This window comes from Eumetopias jubatus, unplaced genomic scaffold, assembly GCF_037043125.1.
Source record: "Eumetopias jubatus isolate StellerSeaLion01/CBP00866 unplaced genomic scaffold, mEumJub1_p1.0 scaffold_9, whole genome shotgun sequence".
In the NCBI taxonomy this organism is placed as follows: Eukaryota; Metazoa; Chordata; class Mammalia; order Carnivora; family Otariidae; genus Eumetopias; species Eumetopias jubatus.
In genome coordinates this window covers 116,347,396-116,371,185 of record NW_028274815.1, presented here as the reverse complement: position 1 = coordinate 116,371,185, position 23,790 = coordinate 116,347,396, and the positions used below count along the sequence as shown (strand labels likewise).

The 23,790-nt window shown below is 40.3% G+C and overlaps 1 protein-coding gene across 5 annotated transcripts in view; it reads right to left on the bottom strand.

Moving 5' to 3' along the window:
• Nucleotides 1-22,647, bottom strand: part of ITCH (itchy E3 ubiquitin protein ligase) — a 118,261-nt gene extending 95,614 nt beyond the window's left edge. For 2 of the 5 annotated variants that reach the window (XM_028118666.2, XM_028118672.2), the window contains exons 1-2: nucleotides 22,564-22,647; nucleotides 18,631-18,707 (exon numbers count right to left, since the gene is read on the bottom strand). The gene's annotated coding sequence lies outside the window, so the exon portion shown is untranslated. Of the gene's footprint in view, nucleotides 1-2,518; nucleotides 2,549-18,630; nucleotides 18,708-22,563 lie in introns of all 5 variants that reach the window. The other 3 variants (XM_028118667.2, XM_028118670.2, XM_028118668.2) reach the window with 3 other exon arrangements.
• Between the last annotated feature and the right edge of the window lie 1,143 nt (nucleotides 22,648-23,790).

Here is a 23,790-nt window from a genome sequence, read left to right as displayed (position 1 = left end):
GCAGTCTACAGATTCAATGCAACCCCTATCAAAAACCCAGTGATGTTCCTTGCAATAACAGAAAATCCATCCTAAAATTCATATAGAATCTTCAGAGACCTTGAATGGCCAAAACAATCTTGAAAAAGAACAAAGTTAGAGGACTTATATTTCCTGATTTCAAAATTTAGTACAGGGCTGCAATAATCAAAACATTGTGGTACTGGCATAAAGACATACAAACTTATTCCATTGGACTAGAATAGAGAGCCCAAAAATAAACTCTTAAAGTAAAATGATTTTTGACAACTGCCAAGACCATTCAATGCGGAAAGGACAGTCTTTTCAACAAATGATGCTGGGAAAACTGGATGTCCACTTGCAAAAGAATAAAGTTGGACCTTTACCTAACACCATTTACAAAAATTAAAAATGGATCAAAGACCTAAATGCTAAGACCTAAAAATATAAAACTCTTAGAGGAAAATAGGACAAATGCTTCACAACATTGGATTTGGCAATGAGTCCAATGACACCAAAGGTATAAGCAACAAAGAAAAAAATAAACTGGACTTCACTAAAATCTAAAACTTTTGCGCAAAAGACACTATCAACAGGATGAAAAGGCAACCTACAAAATAGGGAAAATACTTGCAAATCATTCATCTAAAGGATTAATATCCAGAATATACAGAGAACTCCTAAAACTCAACAACAATAAAAACCTAATTCAAAAATGGATAAAGTGTTTGAACAGACATTTCTCCAAATGGCCAGTAAGTACATGAAAAGACACTCAATACCACTAATCATTAGGGAAATCCAAATCAAAACCACAATAAAATACCAACTCACATCCATCAGGATGGCTACTATCAAAAAAAACCAAGATAATAACAAATGTTGTCAAAGATGTGGAGAAATTATAATCCTTGTGCACCGATGGTGAGAATGTAAAAGGATATAGCTGCTGTGGGAAACAGTATGGTGGTTCCTCAAAAATGTAAAAATAGAATTACCATATGATCCAGTAATTCCACGTCCTGCTATATACCCAAAAGAATTCAAAGTAGGGTCTAGAAGAGGTGTTCGTACATATAAGTTCATAGCAGCATTATTCATAACAGCTAAAATGTGGAAGTTACCCAAGTGTCCATCAATGGATGAACGGATAAGCAAAACGTGGTATATACATACAATGGAATAGTATTAGGAAGGAAAATAAAAGTAAGTAAATTCTGACACATGCTATAACATGGACAGACCTTGAGGACATTATGCTGAGTGAAATAAGCCAGCCACAAAAAGATGATTCCACTTATATGAGCTACCTAGAATAGTCAAAATCAGAGACCAAAAGTACAGCAATAGTTACACCAAGGGCTCTGGGGAGGAGGGGATGTGAAGTTATCGTTTAATGAGGTAGAGTTTCAATTTTGCAAGACGAAAAGAATTCTAGAGATGGATGGTGGCGATGACTGCACAGTGCTATGAAGGTACTGAATACCACTGAACCATAGACTTAAAATGGCTATGATGGGGACACCTAGGTGGCTCAGTTGGTTAAGTGTCTGACTCTTGGTTTCAGCTCAGGTCATGATCTCTGGGTCCTGAAATCAAGCCCTACATCAGGCTCCACACTCAGTGGGGAGTCTGTTTCCCCTCCCCGGCTCCTTTTGCCCCTCCCCCAACTCACCCATTATCCCTAAAAGAAATAAATACATCTTTTAAAAAAATGGTTATGATAGGGGATGCCTGGGTGGCTCAGTTAATTGGGTGTCTGCCTTCGGCTTGGGTCATGGTCCTGAGGTCTTGGGATCAAGTCCTGAGCTGGGCTCCTTGCTCAACGGGGAGCCTGTTTCTCCCTCTGCCTGCCGCTCCCCCTGCTCGTGCTCTCTCTCTCTGACAAATAAAATCTTTAAAGAAATCCTTAAAAAAATGGTTATGATGGTAAATTTTACTGTTATATGCATTGTACCACAATTTAAAAAAGGGGGGGGTGGGTAATGCCACTTTCCCAGGTTACTTGCTCTCAGGGAAGTCAGTTGCCAATTTGTGAGGAGACTCCAGCAGCCCTATAAAAAGGTGTATGTGGCAAGGAACCGGGGCGCTTGAGTGGCTCAGTCAGTTAAGCGTCTGCCTTCGGCTCAGGTTATGATCCCAGGGTCCTGGGATTGAGCCCCACATGGGTCTCCCTACTCAGCAGGGAGTCTGCTTCTCCCTCTCTCTCTGCCCCTCACTCATGCTCTCGCATGCTCTCTATCAAATAAATAAAATCTTTAAAAAAAAAAACAAAAAACAAAGAGACATAACAACAAATGTGTAAACCTTGATTGAATCCTAGATCTGAAGGCAAAACCATAAAAGACTTTTGGGGGCAACTGGGAAAATCTGAATCTGAATATTAGTTGATATTATGGAATTAAGGATAATTTTCTTTGAAGTAATAACACACTTATGGTTAGGAAAATATCCTTTTTCTTGGGAGAAGTAATGCAAAAGTGTTTAGGGGTGAAATATCATGATGGCTGCAACTTACTTCCTTATGGTTCAGCAAAATCAAAAGTATCTAGAGAGAGAGAGAAAGTAAATGTGAAAAGATGTTATTAACTGGTCAATCTAGGCCAAGTGCTTACAAGTATTCACAATACTATTCTTCTGACTTTTCTGTAGCTTAGATTTTTTTCAAACTAGCTGGAGAAGAAGAGGAAGAGGAGAATATAAAGAGTACCCCATCACAGTGAGATACCATGACATTCCTATTAGAATGGCTACAACAAGAAAATACTGACAATAACAAGCGCTGACAAGGACACAAACATCCTTATATCGTTGGTTGGAACACAAAATGGTAAAGTCAATATGGAAAATATTTTGCCTACTTTGCCTAATTTCAACACATTTACCATACAACCCAACAATCCCATTTCTAGGTATTTACCTTAGAGCAGAGTTCTTAACCGGAGGCTATTTTATACAATGGGACTTTTTTCTTTCTTTCTTTTTTTTTTTTTTTTTAATAACTGGCTTGGAGGTGCAGGTGGCTAGTTACCTAATGGTTAGAAGCAAGGGATGCTGCTAAACATCCTACAATCTAGCCCTCCACAACAGAGAATTAATTACCCAGCCCAACATGTCATAGTACCAAGATTAAGAAACCCTACCTAGGGGTGCCTGGGTGGCTCAGTCAGTTAAAGTGGCTGCCTTTGGTTCAGGTCGTGACTCCAGGGCCCTGGGATCGAGCCCCGTGTCCGGCTCCCTGCACAGCAGAGAGCCTGCTTCTCCCTTTCCCTCTGCGTGCTGCTCTGCCTACTTGTGCTCTCCCTCTCTCTGTTAAATAAATAAATAAAATCTTAAAAAAAAAAAGAAAAAGAAAAGAAAAAAGAAACCTTGCCTAAAGAAATAAAAAAGCAACATTCACTTAAAATCTGTACAGGAATGTTTATAGTAACTCTGTTCATAACTGCCAAAAACGTCAAACAACTCAAAATCCCTCAACAGATAAATTGATAAACTGTGTTGCATTCATACACTGGAATACTACCAGGCAACAAAAAGAAACAAACTACTGATACATGAAACAACTTGGATGAATCTGGAAGGCATCATGCTCAGTGAAACCCAGTCTCAAAATGTTACATATGGGGGCACCTGGGTTAAGTGTCTGCCTTCAGCTCAGGTCATGATCCCAGGGTCCTGGGATCGAGCCCCGCATTGGGCTCCCTGCTCCGCGGGAGGCCTGCTTCTCCCTCTCCCACTCCCCCTGCTTGTGTTCCCTCTCTCGCTGTGTCTTTCTCTGTCAAATAAATAAATAAAATCTTTAAAAAAGTTACATATGTATTATTCTGTTTACAGTGACAATCTCCAAAAGACAAAACAACAGAGATAGATAACAAATCTATTGCTGTTAAGAGTAGAGGGTGAGGGCACCTGGGTGGCTCAGTCGGTTAAGCGACTGCCTTTGGCTCAGGTCATGATCCTGGAGTCCTGGGATCGAGTCCCGCATCGGGCTCCCTGCTCAGTGGGAAGTCTGCTTCTCCCTCTGACCTTCTTCCCTCTCATGCTCTCTCTCTACCATTCTCTCTCTCTCTCTTAATAAATAAATAAAAATCTTTATTAAAAAAAAAGAGTAGAGGGTGGGTAGGACTACAAAGTGCAGTACAAGGGAGGTTTCTGGCGTGAGGGAATTATTCTATATCCTGATTATGGTGTTACAAAAATCTGTACAAGTTAAAATTCATACAACTGTACACCAAAAATAAGCCAATTTTACTGTATTTTTTTTTAAGTAGCATTAAAAACATTTTAAAAAACCACATTTTTAAAAAAGATTTTTATGGGGTGCCTGGGTGGCTCAGTCATTAAGCATCTGCCTTCGGCTCAGGTCATGATCCCAGGGTCCTGGGATCGAGCCCCACATCGGGCTCCCTGCTCGGCGGGAGGCCTGCTTCTCCCTCTCCCACTCCCCCTGCTTGTGTTCCCTTTCTCGCTGTGTCTCTCTCTGTCAAATAAGTAAATAAAATCTTTAAAAAAAAAAAGAAAGACTATTTAAGAGAGCATGCGTGCATGCATGCGGGGGGAGGAGGGGCAGAGGGAAAGACAATCTCCAGCAGACACCCAGCTGAGCATAGAACCTGAGGTGGGGCTTGATCCCACTACCCTGAAATCATGATCTGAGCCAAAATCGAGTTGGACGCTTAACCAACTGAGCCATCCCAGGTACCCCCCCAAAAAACACATTCTTTTAAAAAAGCTACATACCCTATGTGCTATGCTGAATAGTGTCTCCCCAAAATTTATGTCCACCTGAAACCTCAGAATGTGACCTTATTTGTCTAATAGGATCTTTGTAGATGTAATCCTTATGATGAGGTCATACTAGATTAGAGTGGGCCCTAATTCAATGACTTTTGTCCTTATAAGAAGAAAATTTGGACATACAGACATGCACAGAGTAAAGATGATGTGACAACACATAGGGAGGAGAATGCCACACAAAGACAGAGGCAGAGATTGGAAAGAAGCATATACAAAGCCAAGGACTGCAAGGATGGCCAGCAACCATCAGAAGTTATAAGAGAGGCATGGCACAGATTCTCCTTCTGAGAAGTTCCAGCTCTACTGACATCTTAGTTTGGTCTTTTAGACTCCAATACTGTGACAGAATAAGGTTCAGCTGTTTTAAACTAACCAGTATGTGGTAACTTGTTACATCAGTTCTAGGAACTGATATATCCTATGATTCTATTTATATGACATTCTGTAAAAGGCAAAACTACTGGGACAGAAAACACATCCATACTTAGAGGATAGAGCTGGGGAGAAATGTGTGACCACAAAGGAACACAACTGTTTGTCAAAATTCAAAGACCAGTACACTAGAAAAGGATGAATTTTACTATGTGCAAGTTACATCTCAATAAACCTAACTCCAGGGGCGCCTGAGTGGTTCAGACAGTTAAGCGTGTGACTTCAGCTCAGATCGTGATCTCAGGGTCCTGGGATCGAGTCCCACATCAGGCTCCTTGCTCAGCGGCAGCCTGCTTCTCCCTCTGGCTGCCACTCCCCCTACTTGTGCTCTAACAAATAAATAAAATCTTTAAAAAAAATAATAAAAATAAAATTTAAAAAATAATGAACTTTTTACATGATTTTTAAAAAAACTTTCACCATCAAGTACAGTAGAGTCTCTATCTTCACCTGGTAAACCACTGTGACTTGAACCACTCAAGGTATCAGTTTGAATCTAAGATACAGTACAATATTAAAATAATCTATTACCTATTAGTCTGTCAGTTACAAAGAAACTTAAAATAGGGTCAATTCTTAACACTTTTGTATCATTTCTTTTGAGTAATATTTACTATCACACTAGAAAAATGTGACAATGTCTAATGTAGAAAGGAGGTGCTAAAACACTGCCAGAGGTAAAAACTAACCTTAACATCTTCCTGAAAGGCAACAGAAATAAAAATGTGGAAAGAGAAAGACACATTTCACAAGATTATTTAGGTAATATCTTGCCCCATAAGCAACAAACAGCAAACTACATTTCTAGCTTTATTTTAAAACATGTATCGGGTGCCTGGGTGGCTCAGTTGGTTGAGCAACTGCCTTCGGCTCAGGTCATGATCCTGGAGTCCTGGGATCGAGTCCCACATTGGGCTCCCTGCTCAGCAGGGAGTCTGCTTCTCCCTCTGACCCTCTCCCCTCTCATGCTCTCTATCTCATTCTCTAATAAATAAAAATCTTTAAAAAAAAATAAAATATGTATCTTATTTATAGAAAAATTATTAGTCAGGATATTATGAAATTTGCTTGGTTTATTTTCAGAAATAACATTATCTAACATAATCCATTGTTTTTAGAGGCCACAACTATTCTGACCTAGAAAACTTTTCAATAATTTAATATGGGCCTATAATTCTTAAAAGAAGCCATCAAAAAGACATTTCAGAAAATATACTAGGGGCAACTGGGTGGCTCAGTCAGTTAAGCATTTGACTCTTGATTTCAGCTCAGGTCATGATCTCAGGGTTGTAAGACTGATCCTCCCCATCAAGCCCTGTATAGTTGGGCTCTGCACTAGGCGTGGCACCTGCTTAAGATTCTCTCTCTCCCTCTACCTCTGCCCTTCCCCCCCACCTCTCTCTCAAAAAAAAACAAAAACAAACCAACCCCCAAAACCACACTAAACTGGTAAGGAGAAAAACTGCTTATCGAAGCACAAGTACATAGCTCAAAGAGCAAAGTACACAGTGGTATTCAGAGAACTAAAACCTAAATAAGTCAAACTCTCAAACAGCCTCACTACAGTATGGAAGTGGGGCACCTGGGTGGTTCATTTGGCAGAGTGTCTGACTCTTGATTTCAGCTCAGGTCATGATCTGAGGGTTGTGAAATCGAGCCAAGTTGGGCTCCACACTCAGTGGGGAGTCTGCTTGAGATCCTCTCCTTCTCCTTTTGCCCCTCCCCCCCAAATAAATACATCTTTAAAAAAAATTTTTTTAATTAAATACAGAAGCATACACAGTAACTGTAAATACTGAGTAGTCTCCTTTGGACAGGGCCACTTAGCCATGTTCTCAAACCACCACTCAAGTGAAATAGCTGTCTCTAAAAGGATCAGTTTTTAAAAGTCTGTATTCATTCACCAGCCACTACTGTGAAGAATGGAGCCTCAATCCAGATGGTAGTAGAACCATGGAGGTGATAATGGTTCTTGTGTATGCAAGCAGTAGTCACACTACCCAGCTGGGTTGAAAACTAGATCCTGCTCTCTCCAGTCATAGTAGCAGAGACTAACTAGAAGGAACAATGTTTAGATCCCATTCTCTACTAATGATAGCAAGGGAACTGAACTTGATGTATGAGTTGAAGGTATTATCAGAGGGGTTAAGAGTTCTTTGGGTTATAGAAGGCAAATGCTCATTTCCATAACATTCTCAATAAAGTAAGAGGAAATGGAATTCAAGCCCACTGACGATGGGGAAAAACTGTTTTTTTTTTTAAATTTTATTTTATTATGTTAATGTTAGTCACCATACATTACATCATTAGTTTTTGATGCCGTGTTCCATGATTCATTGTTTGCGTATAACACCCAGTGCTCCATTCAATACGTGCCCTCCTTAATACCCATCACTGGGCTAACCCATCCCCCCTATCCCCTCCCCTCTAAAACTCTGTTTCTGAGTCCATAGTCTTTCATGGTTCGTCTCCCCCTCCGATTGCCCCCACTTCATTTTTCCCTTCCTGTCTTTTTTTAACATATAATGTATTATTTGTTTCAGAGGTACAGATCTGTGATTCATCAGTCTTACACAATTCACAGCATTCACCATAGCATATACCCTCCCCAATGTCCATCACCCAGCCACCCCATTCCTCCCACCCCCATCACTCTGGCAACCCTCAGTTTGTTTCCTGAGATTAAGAATTCCTCATATCAGTGAGATCATATGATACCTGTCTTTCTCTGATTGACTTATTTCGCTTAGCATAATACCCTCAGTTCTATCCACGTCTTCGCAAATGGCAAGATTTCGGTTTTGTGGGTTTTTTTGAAGGCTGCTTAATAGTCCATTGTAGATATATACACCACATCTTCTTTATCCACTCGATGGACATATTGGCTCGTTCCATAGTTTGACTATTGTGGACATTGCTGCTATAAACACTGAGGTGCAAGTACCCCTTTGGATGACTACATCTGTATCTTTGGGGGTAAATACCCAGTAGTACAACTGCTGGGTCATAGGGTAGCTCTATTTTCAACTTTCTGAGGAACCTCCATACTGTTTTCCAGAGTGGCTGCACCAGCTTGCATTCCCACCAACAGGGTAGGAGGGTTCCCCTTTCTCCACATCCTCGCCAACATCTGTCCTTTCCTGACTTGTTAATTTTAGCCATTCTGACTGGTGTGAGGTGGTACTTCATTGAGGTTTTGATTTGTATTTCCCTGATGCCGAGTGATGTTGAGCATTTTTTCATGTGTCTGTTGGCCATTTGGATATCTTCTTTGGAGAAATGTCTGTTCATGTCTTCTGCCCATTTCGACTGGATTATTTGTTCTTTGGGTGTTGAGTTTGATAGTTCTTTATAGATTTTTGATACTAGCCCTTTATCTGATAATGTCATTTGCAAATATCTTCTCCCATTCTGTCAGTTGTCTTTTGGTTTTGTTGACTGTTTCCTTTGCTGTGCAAAAGCTTTTTATCTTGATGAAGTCCCAATAGTTCATTTTTGCCCTTGCTTCCCTTGCCTTTGGCGATGTTTTTAGGAAGAAGCTGCTGTGGCTAAGGTTGAAGAGGTTGTTGCCTGTTTTCTCTCTAGGGTTTTGATGGATTCCTGTCTCACATTTAGGTCTTTCATCCATTTTGAGTCTATTTTTGTGTGTGGTGTAAGGAAATGGTCCAGTTTCATTCTTCTGCATGTGGCTATCCAATTTTCCCAATACCATTTGTTAAAGAAACTGTTGAAAAACTGCTTATTTACTAGGAAAAGTTACCTTAACAGAGAGGTAGGGCGTAGACCATTCTCTCTCGCTCTCAAAAGTGACACCTTGGCTCTGAACATCATGTAAATGATCTCAGATCATTGAAAGCTCCTTTCCCATTTTCCAACCAAATGTATGTGTGTGGATCTAAAGCATATGCATAAAAAGACAATTATCTTATTCAAAGAGAAAAAGAGAAAGATGTAACTTTCAAGGTTCAAGAGTATGATAACAGAATTTAAGAAAATTGGCACTAGAATCAAACCTTCAGCATTCATTTGCTGGTTTGAACTCTGTACCCACTACTTCAGAAGGCAATTTTCTCCCTGTTCTCCCAAACAGCTAACAAACATTTTAATGTTAACTACTATGACAAGCTCCTTCCTGGTTTTGACTATTTACTGCTAGAGTTTAAATGATTTGATATGCCATAATAAATATAACTACCACTGTGCTACAATAAATATTGCTCTCTTTTGCAAACAATGCTTGTACGAAATTATACAACCCAATTACATATAAAGTTGAATTTCCTGGCTCCCAAGAAACTCATTTCTGACCATCTCTTAATACCCATGGATTGTCCTCAAAATACAAAATCCTGATAAGCCACCATCCCCATCCTTCCTACAAATCTTTCTCAGATCACTTCTGAACATAATTTAAGAACTGTTAAGTAAATTACATGTCAATATTAATGAGTTACTAAATGTATGTACACTTTATAAATAAATCTATATTTTTATTAAAAGCCAAAAACCATTGTTATTCAAATTGGTATCAAAAACCCAGAAAAAAATCACAGAGAATCATTTACATCCAAGAGCCCTAAATAATTGTGGGGGGGGGGGAGGGAAGGAGAGAAATTACCACTTACCCATTAGGAAACAAATAGGATTATGAAAGCAGAGCCAATTCTATATTCTAATATGGGTCTGTAGATTTTCACCTTAGTATTCTATCCCAAGACTATCTCCTCTACTTTGAATCCAAAAAGGCACTGAATAAAAATACTATTGCAAAGAAGTCAAAATACACACACATCTTATTTGTTCTTACAGGTAAACAAATTGAAATCCAGGAAAGTTAAATGGATTGCCCAGTTAGGCAAAGATTTCTTACATATGACAAAAGTACAACCCATAAAAGAAAAAACTAAGAAATTAAGCCTCATCAAAATTAGGAACTCTACTTTTCAAAAGACATTATTAAGAAAATGAAGACAACCAAAGGCTAGGAGAATATATTTGTAAAATGCATATCTAACAGAAGACTTATATCCAGGATTTACAAAGAATTCTTACAACTCAATAACCCCCAATCAAAATGGATTGTCCAAGGTCAGAACAAAAGATGTGGCCAAAACCAGAGATCTCTAGCCTTGTTCAACATTAATTTCACAATTTAAAACCATGGTTCTTTAAAGGAAACAAGAAAGACAACAGGAAAACTCAAAGAAACAGGAGGGGAGGGAGGTGGGCGGATGGAGTGACCGGGTGACAGACATTAAGGAGGGCATATGATGTAATGAGCACTGGGTATTAATAAGACTGATGAATCACTGACCTCTACCTCTGAAACCAATAATACATGTGTTAATTAACTGAATTTAAATTTTAAAAAATAAAAAACATAAAATATACTGTCATTGCTGTACTTAAATTTATTCAGGTTGGTCCTTTTCAAAATTAACATATATTTGAGTCTAGGATCACTCCTAATCCCCTCTTGTCTAAAACAGAAACAAAAATCCCTAATAAACAGCAGCCTCAAAATAAGAAATTCCAAATCATTACACAATAAAAAGTTAAGTAAGAAGTGAATCACTGAGAGGCACCTGGCTGGCTCAGTTGGTAGAGCATGAGACTCTTAATCTCAGGGTTGTGAGTTCGAGCCCCATAATGAGTATAGAGAGTACTTAAAAAAAAAAAATGAATTACTGAAATGATTAAAACAGATTTTCTTCCTTTGAAATCACAAAAAGTAAAATCCTTCTTTGGATACCTCAGGCTGACTTATATTTTCTTAGATAAACAGTAATAATAGCAAGCTTCTCAGAGAAGAATCAAATTTCTTTTAAGAAGATCCTATATTTTCCTTCTCTAAAATGTAATCAAATGACACATGGACTTCCTTCCCTAAAAGTATAATCTTTCATAAATGTCTACCCAACCAGGGGCGCCTGAGTGGCTCAGCTGGTTAACATGATATCAGGGTCCTGGGATAGAGCCCCGCGTCAGGCTCCCAGCTCAGCAGGAAGCCTGCTTAGGGATTCTCTCTCTCCCTCTCTCTCTGCCTCTTCCCCGTGCTTGCTTGATCTCTCCCTCTCAAATAAATAAATCTTAAAAAAAAAAAAAAGTTTACCCCACCAAGTAGATGGTTAAAAGAGAATAGAGAACTCCAAAACTAGAGAAAAACGTAATGAAGGTCTTGCCCCAACCAACCTCTACCTTTCCACAAAGCCCTACTTTTAACCTTTAACCATCAAACATTTACTGAGGGACAATACATTGGAGAGAATGGTTCCAGCTGCTCTGTCAACAATAGGAAAGGAGGAGAATAGCAGTAGACTAAGAAGCAGAAAAGATACGGGCAGAAACCTACAAAATAATTAGGATACCAAATACCAAACAACCCTAATTAAAAAAATGGGAGGGTGCCTGGGTGGCTGAGTTGGTTAAGCGACTGCCTTCGGCTCAGGTCATGATCCTGGAGTCCCGGGATCGAGTCCCACATCGGGCTCCCTGCTCAGCAGGGAGTCTGCTTCTCCCTCTGACCCTCTTCCCTCTCGTGCTCTCTCTCTCTCAAATCAATAAATAAAATCTTTAAAAAAAAAAAACCTTTAAAAAAATGGGAAAAGGACTTGAGCAGACATTTCTCAAAAAATATACTAACAGCCAATAAGTACATGAAAAGATATTCAGTATCATTAATCATTAGAGAAATGCAAATAAAAACTATAATGAGATACCATTTTACTCATTAGGATGATTATTAAAAAAAAAACAGCAAATAACAAATGGTATGAGTGTGGAAAACTGGAATTCTTGTGCACTACTGGTGGGAATGTAAAACGGTATTGCTGCTGTTGAACAGTATGGTGGTTCCTCAAAAAATTAAGCACAGCATTACCACCTGATCCAGCAATTCCATTTCTGGGAATATACCTAAAAATACTAAAAAAGACTCAAACAGTTTTTTGTGCACCCACAGTCATAGCATCATTATTCACAAAAGCCAAAAGGTGAAAGTAAGCTAACTGTCCATCAACAGAAGAATGAATAAACAAAATGTGTTATACACATTAAAATGGGGTATTAGTCAGCCTTAAAAAGGAATGAAATCGGGGCACCTGGGTGGCTCAGTCATAAAGCGGCTGCCTTCGGTTCAGGTCATGATCCCAGGGTCCTGGAATCGAGCCCCACATCGGGCTCTCTGCTCAGTGGGAAGCCTGCTTCTCCCTCTCCCACTCCCCCTGCTTGTGTTCCCTCTCTCTCTCTGTCAAAATAAATAAATAAAATCTTTAAAAAAAAAAAAGGAATGACATCATGAACCTTGAAGACATTATGCAAAGTGAAATGAGCCAAACATAAATGACAAATACTGTATGACTCCACTTACATGAGGTACTTAAAATAGTCAAATTCTATACAGAGACAAAAAAAGTAGCATAGTTAAAAAAAAAAAAGTAGCATAGTGGTTATGAGGGGTTAAGGGAAGGGAAATGGGGAGTTATTTTTTAATGGGTACTGAGTTTCAGTTTGGGATGATGAAAAAATTCTAGAGATGCACAATAATGGCTGCACAACAAAGTGAACGTATTTTTTTTAAAGATTTTATTTATTTATTTTATTTATGAGAGAGAGAGAGAGAGCACGCACAAGCAGGGGGAGCAACATGCAGAAGAAGCAGGCTCCCTGCTGAGCAAGGAAAGGAGCTCGACCTCGGGCTCAATCGGTTTCCTGGGTTTCCGGGATCATGACCTGAGCTGAAGGCAGATGCTCAACCCACTGGGCGACCCAGGCATCCCAAAGTGAATGTACTTAATGTCACTAAACTGAACACTTAAAAACGTTTACAACAGTCAATTTTACATCATGTGTATTTTACCACAAAAAGAAAGAAACAAAGGGGCGCCTGGGTGGCTCAGTGGGTTAAGCAACTGCCTTCGGCTCAGGTCATGATCCCAGGGTCCTGGGATCAAGCCCCACATCAGGCTCCCCACTCAGCGGGGGCCCTGCTTTTCCCTCTCCCACTCCCCCTGACTGTGCTCTCCTGCTCTCTGTCAAATAAATAAAATCTTAAAAACAAACAAACAGATAAACAGAACAGATAAGTCAATCATTTTCATTGTCCCTTAGAGATGAAAACATCAATTGATACAGTAAAATCAACTAACTGGGCTAAATGAACATAAGCATTCCATCTCCATTCCCTTTTGAAACACCAGCAAAATAAAAGTCAAAATCCTCAAGGACAAAGACAAAGGGCAAGGAGATGACAGCAGATAAATGTCAGCAACATTCTAGACAATGAAAATCAGTAGTAACTAGGTTCTGCACATTTCAATATGTATGTAGAATATAGTTTTTAATTAAGACCTGTAGTTAAATATCTTTCCTCCAAAAAGTTCAAGAACAGAAAAAGATAATCTGCGATTTCCTTTTGACTACTGACTTACCACAGAAACAAATGCAGCTAATCCCTCTCAGGTTCCCTTACCTTCCCACTTCCAAAGCAGATCTATGATTAAATGAACCACCTGAAAATCCCTTTCAATATTCAGAACAAATGAATTCCAAAAACTAGGTTAGACCATGCTTTAAAAAAAAAAAAAAATCCCTTCTCCATTAAACAAGTTTAGATTTAGCTCAAATCTATTTGACCCTATTGCTGCATCTCTCTGACGGCAGCAACTTTTTGTACTTTTCAGAGGCTCAGTTCAGTACTTTTATTCATCATTGAGGGAAATATTGCTGCATCTCAACTATTCCTCATACTTAGGCTACACCTAACATACTACTCAGCTTACTTACCAAAAAAACTACTCAATAACTACATTTGGCATTTTAGCCAAGAATAAGAAATAACTTCCCCGTGTATGTCAAAATTTTCATGAGACAGTATAAACAGGACAAAAGCCCTGGTGAAAAAAAATCCTAAAAATCACTTTCTCAAGTTACACAGAATAAACACATTCCACCTTTCTACAACGTTTATCAGTTTCTTTAAACATTCTAAATCATGAATTATTGTGTCAAGTTTCTGCAGCAAAATTCTACATCTTTTCCATGAGCACACCGTCAGTATTTCCAAACTTTGGTAAATACAAAAATCCATGTATAAAGTCTAATGAAACTTATCAGAGGTTAACTGAGATTACCAAAAATCCAAAACTAGAAATGTGATAAGCAGCTGAAAATTTCTTCTTTTTTCTAGAATCGTAAGACTATGTATATGATCCATTAAGGAGGGTGCTGGGGCGGAGAGAGTGATAAAGATCCACAACACAGAAAAGGAGGGATAATAGTATTATTCTCACATACCCCAGTTTTTACAAAAGAGTGAATAGGGGAAAAGCTTTCAAAATTGGCTATCTTTATCTACTTCAGGGTCCCACTGTCACAAGGTGACCCATATATATGCTTTTGTCTCTTATACAAGCTTTTGTCCCTTCCCTTCCATTCCCACTACCACCTACCTCCCTAGCCTGTTCTCCCTGCCTCCAGACCCTACCAGCCCCAGTAAATACTGCAGGCCTCAGTATTACCTAATAAATCGCCACAAAACATCATTTTATCCTGTCAGCCAATAGGACTTAAGGTTATCCCAAAACAAGAAGGCTGGTCTCTTAACTTTTCCAAACTTCCTCCTATTACCAGGCCCATATAAACCCTCTTCAGACTAATCTAAACTCCAACTAATCTATTCGCTGTACTACCACCATCTCAAGTCCATTCCGGCCTCCATACCTTTGCCTATTCTAAATCCATCTTAAATAACTTCCCTCCACCTCTCTGCCTTAATAATTATTCTGCATACCTCTCATTCAGCCCTAGACTGCTCTGAGGTATTGCCTGAACTGTTTTAAATCTTTATGTGGATAAGGACTTTCTTCCTGGAAGGCAGGGAGCATGGGCTTTGATGCAAAAAGTCAAGCTCCAGAACAGAGGCTGCAAAACGGTAACCCACAAGACAAATCCTGCCCGCAGTGGTGATTTGCTTGACCCACAGTGTTTATATTACAATTTCAAAAGCTGCCAACATTTAAAAATAAAGATTTCTCACAAAATCTGGATTCCCAGCTTCTGTTTAGAAAGAAATTAAGATGTTCAGTCCACACTTGGTTCTATACTCCCCACTAGATCAAGAGTGAGCCAACACTGAATTAGGTATTTTTTAATGGTTAAAACGGTCAATTAAAAAAGTAAGCCAAAGCTGCTTAACAGCTACCCTATTAGAGGAACATGAATTCCCTAGTTCACTTAAGTATCAATTTGATCTTTACTATTTAAAATGTTCCATTTAAATTTACAATGCTCACCCTAGATAAGTTTACTTAATGAATTAAAGAATTGAGACAACAATTTTAAGACAAGATTGGTGGTAATGATGATAATAAAACAATTATAGCAATGAACACCTCATACTTACTGTGAGCCAACTATTGTTCAAGCAAAAATACATTATCTTATTTAATCCACACAACAATCCTATGGATATATGCAATTTCTAGTCCCAATTTACAAATGAGGAACTTGACCAAGGTCATACTCCCGGTACACAGGAGAGCCAAAATTCAAAACCAGACAATCTAACTCTAGCACATACTGTTAACGCCTACAATGTGATTCCTTTAGCATCCTCTCCTCTGTGACCAACTGAACTGATTCCCTGGAACAAAAAATCAAGGCTAAATTTTAGATACCCCTCTTTCTCTGAATGAATAAGAAGCAAACCAAAGTTCACCTAAACATGCCATCCAGATGGCATCTGGATTTTTTCCTTACCCTAAAAGAAAAATTTCTGTCATTGACAGAGAAAATATTACAGATCCAATAAAATACAGATTTTCTCAGAAAGCAAGTATGTTATTAAACATTTCTGGAGTGAGGCAAGCTCAATATGCAATGAATTCTTAGTTTAAAACTATGAAGTGATGATACAGTACAAAACTTCTTTCCTGGGACAGAAGGGTAAATCTATTAGGATAAGCAGTTTCCAGACATGAAAAAAAACCTGCAAGTTTCTTGAGGGCAGGGACTTTTTTTTTTTCATCATGAGTCCCTGCAATACCTAGCATAGAGCAGCACTTAGCACATATTCAATTATGTTAAAAGAACCAAGAAATCTAAAGTTACCACCTTAAATTGCAATGCAATGCAATCCTTATTATAGCACTTATCACCTTGCTTTTTACAATAATTACTGGTGAGCAAGTTTGTTTTCCTGACAAAAACACAAAATCCTTGAGGCAGGGGTTTTACATTAAGTACCCGTTGGGACCTAGCACAACAGGAGCTCAGTAAGTGCTTGTTGAATATTACAAACTTAACATTTCTATACTTGGGTTTTCTACAAGTCTCTCTTTCTGCCAATGCTTAAAGTAGAACTTAAAATATAATGGCTTCTCATTTATAAGGTAATGGATACTATGAAGTTCTACTATAAGATATTTCTAAGACCAATCTTATATTGTGGTATCAACAAAGCCCTGAAAAATTAGTGAGACAGAACATAAAGCACAAAATATAATCAAAGAGTGAGAAAACGGAGAGATCATCTGATACCTTAACAGACAACTGAGGAAACGGAGGCCCAGAGAGATTTAAGTGAATTGCCCAAGATTACAGAACTAAGTAACAAGAAATACCAAGGCTAGAACCGAGGTCTCCTGAATTTTGCCTTAGTTTTCTTTCCACAAAGAACTACTCTGTGAGTTCAGGACAAAGTGGATACTTTTAGAACTATTTTAAAGATACTTGGTATGGGGGCACCTGGGTGGCTCAGTTGGTGAAGCGTCTGCCTTCGACTCAGGTGATGATCCCAGTGTCCTGGGATCATCAAGCCCCACACTGGGCTCCCTGCTCAGTGGGGAGCCTGCTTCTCCCTCTCCCTCTGCCACTCCCCCTGCTTGTGCTCTCTCCCTCTCTGTCAAATAAATAAAATCTTTAAAAAAAAGATACTTGGTATGAAGAATGATCTTTCCCAGCACATAACTTTTTGTGAGGTATTATGTCACCATTAAAGAAATGAAAGCTGCTTTGTTCCTTTACTGCAGATAACACCATCTCCTTTTCCTCTTCTCTTTTTGCTCAATGTATTCTTCATTTTCATGTATTTCCTTTATTTTTTGAGAATTCTTCTTCTTACCATGTCTTATTTATCTACTTTCCCTCTTAGCCACTTCCTTTCCTACTATCTCTCACAAAGCTCCCCCATCTCCTTCCTTTCTCTCCATAATTATAAAAAAACAGAGTAAGCACACACTTGATTATAGCAATGGCCTGGAACACCATAACAAGTAAATCATAGTCTTGGTTTCTAAGCATTTATAAGGTAATTAGTTAACAAAAAAATAAACTAAACACAAAGGGTCACACAGAGATAGGAATAAAAAATACTGATGTTTACAGTGAAGACAGGAATCTAAGTATGGAATCTAGAACATTTATGTGAAGGTAGTAATGACAATGACAAGGAAGAACTGCAAGGTTAGAATTAGTGAAAGGGACCACTCTCTATTCTATTCAGCTTTCTCACCTACCAATTCAATAGTTCTACTTCATTCACTCCTTACTCTCTTACTGCTTGAGTTTTTTCATGCTCTACTTTTTTTCTTACCCAGTAGTCTTCCTTTTCTCTCTTCCGATCTTTTAAAGTCAATCTGTCCCATCCTCGTGTTTTCCTTCTCAGTATTACTGCCAATATCTCCCACCTTATAGATCTAATGTCTTAAGTTATGAATTCATTGTTTTCTAAAGCTTTAGCATGTATTATTTTATTTGATCTTCACAACGTTGTCAGGAAGGCAGGTAGGAATCAATACATGTATTTTACGGATATATAAACTGAGACCAGGCAAGATTAAATAACTTGCCAAAAGTCACAGTTTGTCAGTGGGAAAATCAAATCAGACCTTTTCTTTCCAAATTCTTTCTCCACTGCATGTTGCCTTCTTTTTACTTCTTACACTTTTTAACCATAATGCACATATCTGGACAAGTATACAGAGAAAAACGTTTATAAAACAGCACAAATGGGAAAAATGTGTGTATGTCCAAGAAAAACAAAAACAGGAAAGTCAACACAAACAATGAATCGTGGAACACTACATCAAAAACTAATGATGTAATGTATGGTGGTTAACATAACAATAAAAAACCACTACCTTCTTTGAAAAAAAAAAACAAAAAAAAAAAAACAGGAAAGTCAAAAGACCCAAAGTAAGAGCAAAGTGTGGCTCACAGGCTAATCCTTATAGAGGAGACTCTGAGTTTCAAATCCAAGTGGAAAATGCCTATTTCGACCAACTGATGTAGTCTGCATCAACATCCTCTTTCCCTATACCTCCCCACAGCAGTTATATGAGTAGAGCTCACCCTCTGCTCCATTCCTGTCCCCCAAACTCTTTCACAGGCCTGCCACCATACCTGAAGTTCTCACCGTTCAAGTCACTTCTTTGGGTTAAGGCGTTGTCTCCAGAAGGCCACTGTTAAATGCATGTTACCTGAGAGGGAAAGGAGGGTCCATTAACACACTATTCCTATGGTTAAACTCATCAGATTAGCATTGACCTTGGGAATCTGACAGCACAATGTCTTTTTAAATTTCATGGGATTACGGGTGCCTGGCTGGCTCAGTTGGTAGAGCATGTAACTCTTGATCTTGGGGTCATGAGTTCAAGAACCACACTGGACACAGAAATTACTTTTAAAAAATAATAAAAATAAAAGTTCCATGGGATAGATAATTTGGGGGCATAGATAATTTTTGATGGGGCAGGCAGGGTAAGAAGGTGAGTCAGGGGAAAAATGACTCCTACAGCATATGGGGTGGTGCGCACCTGAGTATGATGGCTACATGGCAAAATGAAGACGGCCATAAAACACACACTCTACCTACGGGGGCCAATGTAAGAATGGTCCCCGCAACTTGGGAGGCTCCTAAGGATAGGAAAAGAAAAAGCACTTCAAGGATCAGAGTACAGTCAGTTCTGCAAAGAAAAAAAGCTGAGGTGGCAGCAGTTTTCCAAGGACAGTGCACTGCTAGACTGAGGAGGAACAGTTCTTGGTTAATGACTACTAGTTGTGAGGCTATTTCCAACCCAATATTTTTAGCTGAAGGCGGACCTACCAACCAGATAATGCTGCAATTCAATTCTGCATACCCCCCACCCGCTAATTTATGTTAACTCAAAACCAGTATCATGTACAGCCACAAAAATCAACATGCCTTTACTAAGAGATTATGAGCCTAGAATTCAGCAAGCTGCTGTAAATACAGGAAAAAATAACTTTACACACTTTTGCCTTAACCCATATAAAGAAAACCAATCCCCAAAGCCCAAAATTGAGACAGGGGTAAGGAACAAGAAGTGAGGAGTGAGGGGGAGGAAAAAAACCACACAAGCAGGTGACCATTTCCTCTAACAACAAATTTCTTAAGCCAGAATAAATACAACAAAATTCACTTCTAGGCCAAAGTTCCTTGTTAAACTCTTGCCTAAACAGTCAAGAGGCACAAGCTAGAAATATCTTTTTTCTTTTGGTCTAATACAAAAGCTCTTTAGCAGCACACATTCATCTTGACATACTGGAGAATAACAAACTAAAAGGTTACAAAACTCAGTTCTAATTCTAGCTCTAATTCTTAACTAGTTCTAGGTAAATTATTGAACCTGCTTAGGATTTTTTTTATAAACAAACAGAAAATTAATAGTTTGGAATAGTCTAAGGATGGCATATACCTGGCACATATATCACCTACTAGATAACTATGTCCACAGGAAGCATCACTAATCAGTCATAACTCCCTTTCCCAGAGAACACATATGACCAAAATCCTTCTCAATACAGTGCTCTGGCAGCTACTTCAAAGCACTTGCTGGTCCATAAACCAAAATATATTTGCCACTGTGGAATAGATAATCTCTGCAATCTCTTCCAACTCTAAAATTCTAATACCAAGTTTCTGAGTATGAAAGAAAAACACTTTGAACAAGCTTAGAGCAATAGTGCTGATAGTCATAAATTGCAGTCTAACCTCCAAGTTCTCCTCCAAATGGCAGCCAATCTGATTCTAATTTTTCAAAAGTGCTAATTAACAATATACTCTGATGCCATCAATATACATAAACTGGCAAATTATTCAGATTTCCTAGTGGGTTCTTTTTACAGAATAAGAGCCTTTTTACCCAGTCTGGTCCTAAAAATTCTCATCCAAAAATATGGCAACAATATTGCACTAGTAAACTAAATCCAATCGCCGCAGCCTCTCTCCAACATCAAGCCTTTTCACCTCTCACCTAGACCTCGGCAACAGCCACTCTTCCACCCTTTCACTCTCATCACTAGAGCCATTTTTCTACAACATATATGTAACTCATATCACTTCCCTGTTCAAAATCTTAATCTACTGCTAACATGAAACTCAAGTCTTTTAGCATTATACTTACAACTTTTCATATAGTTACCTCCTTTTAACTTTCTGACCTCACGTCCCACAGTGCTCTCCATCCCCCTCCCACTCCCTGCTCCATGAACCCTTTTCTCCCACAATCTTCTGCATTTACACAAAGCATTAAGGGGTTTTCTCTGTCTGCCCTGTCCTTCCCTTTCGCCATCCTCATCACACTCCTACTCATCGTATAAGATCCAACTTAGGACCTGGGGTAGGTCCTGCCACCTTCTATGGCCAAACCCCAGACAGAACTGGTCACTTCTGTCTCAAAGTTTTTTGAGCATTCCTCAATAGGTTCACAGTATCGTTTGCCTCACTGGTTCCCAAGACCATGAGAGCTGCCTGAGGCATGTTTTAAAAATACATTCTTCAGGGCCAAAGCAGACCTACTAAATCAACCTCAGAAAAGGAGACCCTGGAATTTCTACCTTTAAAAACTCCCCTAATTATTCTAACGGGCAACTTTGGGAACTATTGGTTTGTCTATCTCTTCCAATAGGTGAACAGATGTGTTTTTTAAAAAAGAATTTAGAAATGATTCCCTCTAGAATACTGTGAAAAAATATTCTACACTCATTTTTTATTTCATATCCTTTTTGACTTGATTCCTATACTGAACATGTAGGAATTCCTTCTGGATTCACAACCAAAACACTTACTTTCTCTGTTGGTAACTGTACCTCCAGTAAATCTATGAATACACAGCGCAGACTCTCAGCATTATCTGCCGTGAGAATTTTATTTCAGCTGAGAAATCCTTAGCCGATTTTGAGGGTGGAAATACACTGCCTTTACACTACTTCCTTAAAATCTAGTTATATTAGGAGTAGATGCGGGAGACCCCAACGAGGTGCAATGATAAGTGGCTGGCTCCAGGGCCTCAATAATTTCCAAGGGAAAAAAAAAATCCCACTTTTCCTTCCCCGAAAGTATACTGACGCTGTAGAATTATGGCAGAAAATGTAACAAGATGAAGAGGCGAATGTAAGCAAAAAAACAAGTTAAGTTGTGACTGGGGAATCGTGAATTGCGGGTAGTTTGCACGTTCACCTGGTTACATTTCTAACTTTAGGCCTAACGTCTACCTCGAGTGCAGAGACCCGGCGATTCTCTTGAAGTCGTGGCCCGGGACTATGTCTGAAAACTTGAGTTCCCCACTTAGTTCCCGCTAAGTCATATCCTCGTCACGTTTCGACCCTTAGAATACGTTCATGGCTACTTTTTTCTTTTCTCGGCTAAAAAAAAGGGCACTCAAGGGGGAGGGCAGTGACAGCTCCACGTCTGCAAAACTCGGCGCCGGGAGGTGCCGGCGAGGCCGCGGCAGCGGGCGCGGAAAAGGGCGCCCGGGCCGGGACCACCACGATGGGGGACAATGGAGGGAGGAGGGGAGTGGAAAAAAGAGGAGGTAGCCGCTGTGCTGGGCCCGCCTCGCGACTGGGAGCTCCAAAAAGTCTCGGGAAGGCCAGCCGGGTGGCAGGTGGGCCCGGCCGCCGCCCCTCGCAGGGCCACGTCGGCCGCTCCGGCCGCTGCAGCCGGGCCCCGCGCGTAGGCCGGGCCGCGGGAGAGGGGCCCCCGGGCGGGGCTGAGGGGAGCGGGGCCGGACCCTGCAGGAGCCCGCCACAGCCCAGCCTTCTCACAACTTGGCGCCCGCGAAGCGAGGGGCTCCACCATACCCCGGCCAGACAGCGGCTGCTCGGCGCCTCCGGCCAACCCACTCCTCGGCCACTAGCCCGAGCTCCCCGCGCCCCCCACGGGCACCGGCTGTGAGGGAAAAGAGACCAGTCGCGGCTCTGGGGTCCTCTGCCCGCGCGCCGCACTCCTTCACCCCTGGTTCTCCTCGGACACTCTCATGCGGGCTCGCCCCTCTACCCAGAACTGCCCCCAGTCCGCCCGCGAATGTTTACCGGGACTCGGGGCGGCGGCGACTCTTCAGTCCCTCGACTAAGATGGCAGCCGGTCCCGAGCCCCGACCACAGCGACTAGAGCGAGTTGGCGGCCAAAGCGCAGGCGCCTCTAGCTCGGGAGGGATGTGGACTACAAACCACAGAAGGCCTTGCGCGCCAGCCGGGAGAGTTGGCCGGAGCTAGGGAACGCTTCTAAACAGTTTATTCGCCCTTAGGTGGGAGGGACTCTGGGATTGCTCCCAGCCACTCTAGGCTGAAGCAACCCCCCACCCCCGAACCTTTAGAGACTGTAGCTGTGGTTCCCAAACGCTAATATGCGTCAGAATCACCTGAAGGGCTTGTTGAAATTTAGGGGCCCCACCCCCAGAGTTTCTCTTTCAGCAGATCTGGGATGGGATCTAATAATTTGCATTTCTAACTCTGGTGTGCTCCTGGTAGGGGATCACACTTTCAGAACCACTGGATTATAGTTTATTCCTTAATAAAGTGCACTCGGGAGTTAAATTGATTGGGTTCAAATCCACCTTTTAACAGGGTGCGCTCAAGGATGATGAAAATAGCCAACATATAAGGGGTGCCAATGTGGCAGGTGTTTGAAGAACTGATCAATAAGCTTCTTTTTAATCCTCACAACAAATCTATGAGGAAAGTACCTCCATTATCCTCACTTTACAGATGCATAAACCAAGTCACAAGCTGGATACAAACCCAGGCAATCTGGCTTCAGAGTCCATCCTTTTAACTTCTTCATGGGTTGTTTGTGAGAATTAATAGGCTGTGCAAGTAGACTCAGAGGCCCAGCTAAGTGCTTAGTAATTAGTGACCTTCACTATTATTGTTTAGCCTGTTCCCTCCTTATGAACTTATTTTACCATATGGAAAGTCACTTACGTTTTTCAAAGTACATTCAAATCTCTATGTCAATGTTTCCTGCAATAGACTTAGGAGAGCTTGTTAAAGGTCCAGACTCAGGGACCCTACCCCATTCAGAATCTCCAAGGCAGTGGTTCTCAAACTTTAGTGCCCATCAGAGTCTCCTGAAGGATTTGTTAAACCATAGATTGCAGGCCCCCCCCCCCCCCCCCGGCCGCAGAAGTTCCGATTCAGTAGGTCTGGCGTGGGGCCTGAGAATTTGCATTTTTAACCGCAGACCACGCTTGGAGAATCACTGCTATAGGGCAGTGGTTTTCAACCTTTTTAAAAAATTATCAGCTCTCTAAGGAACAT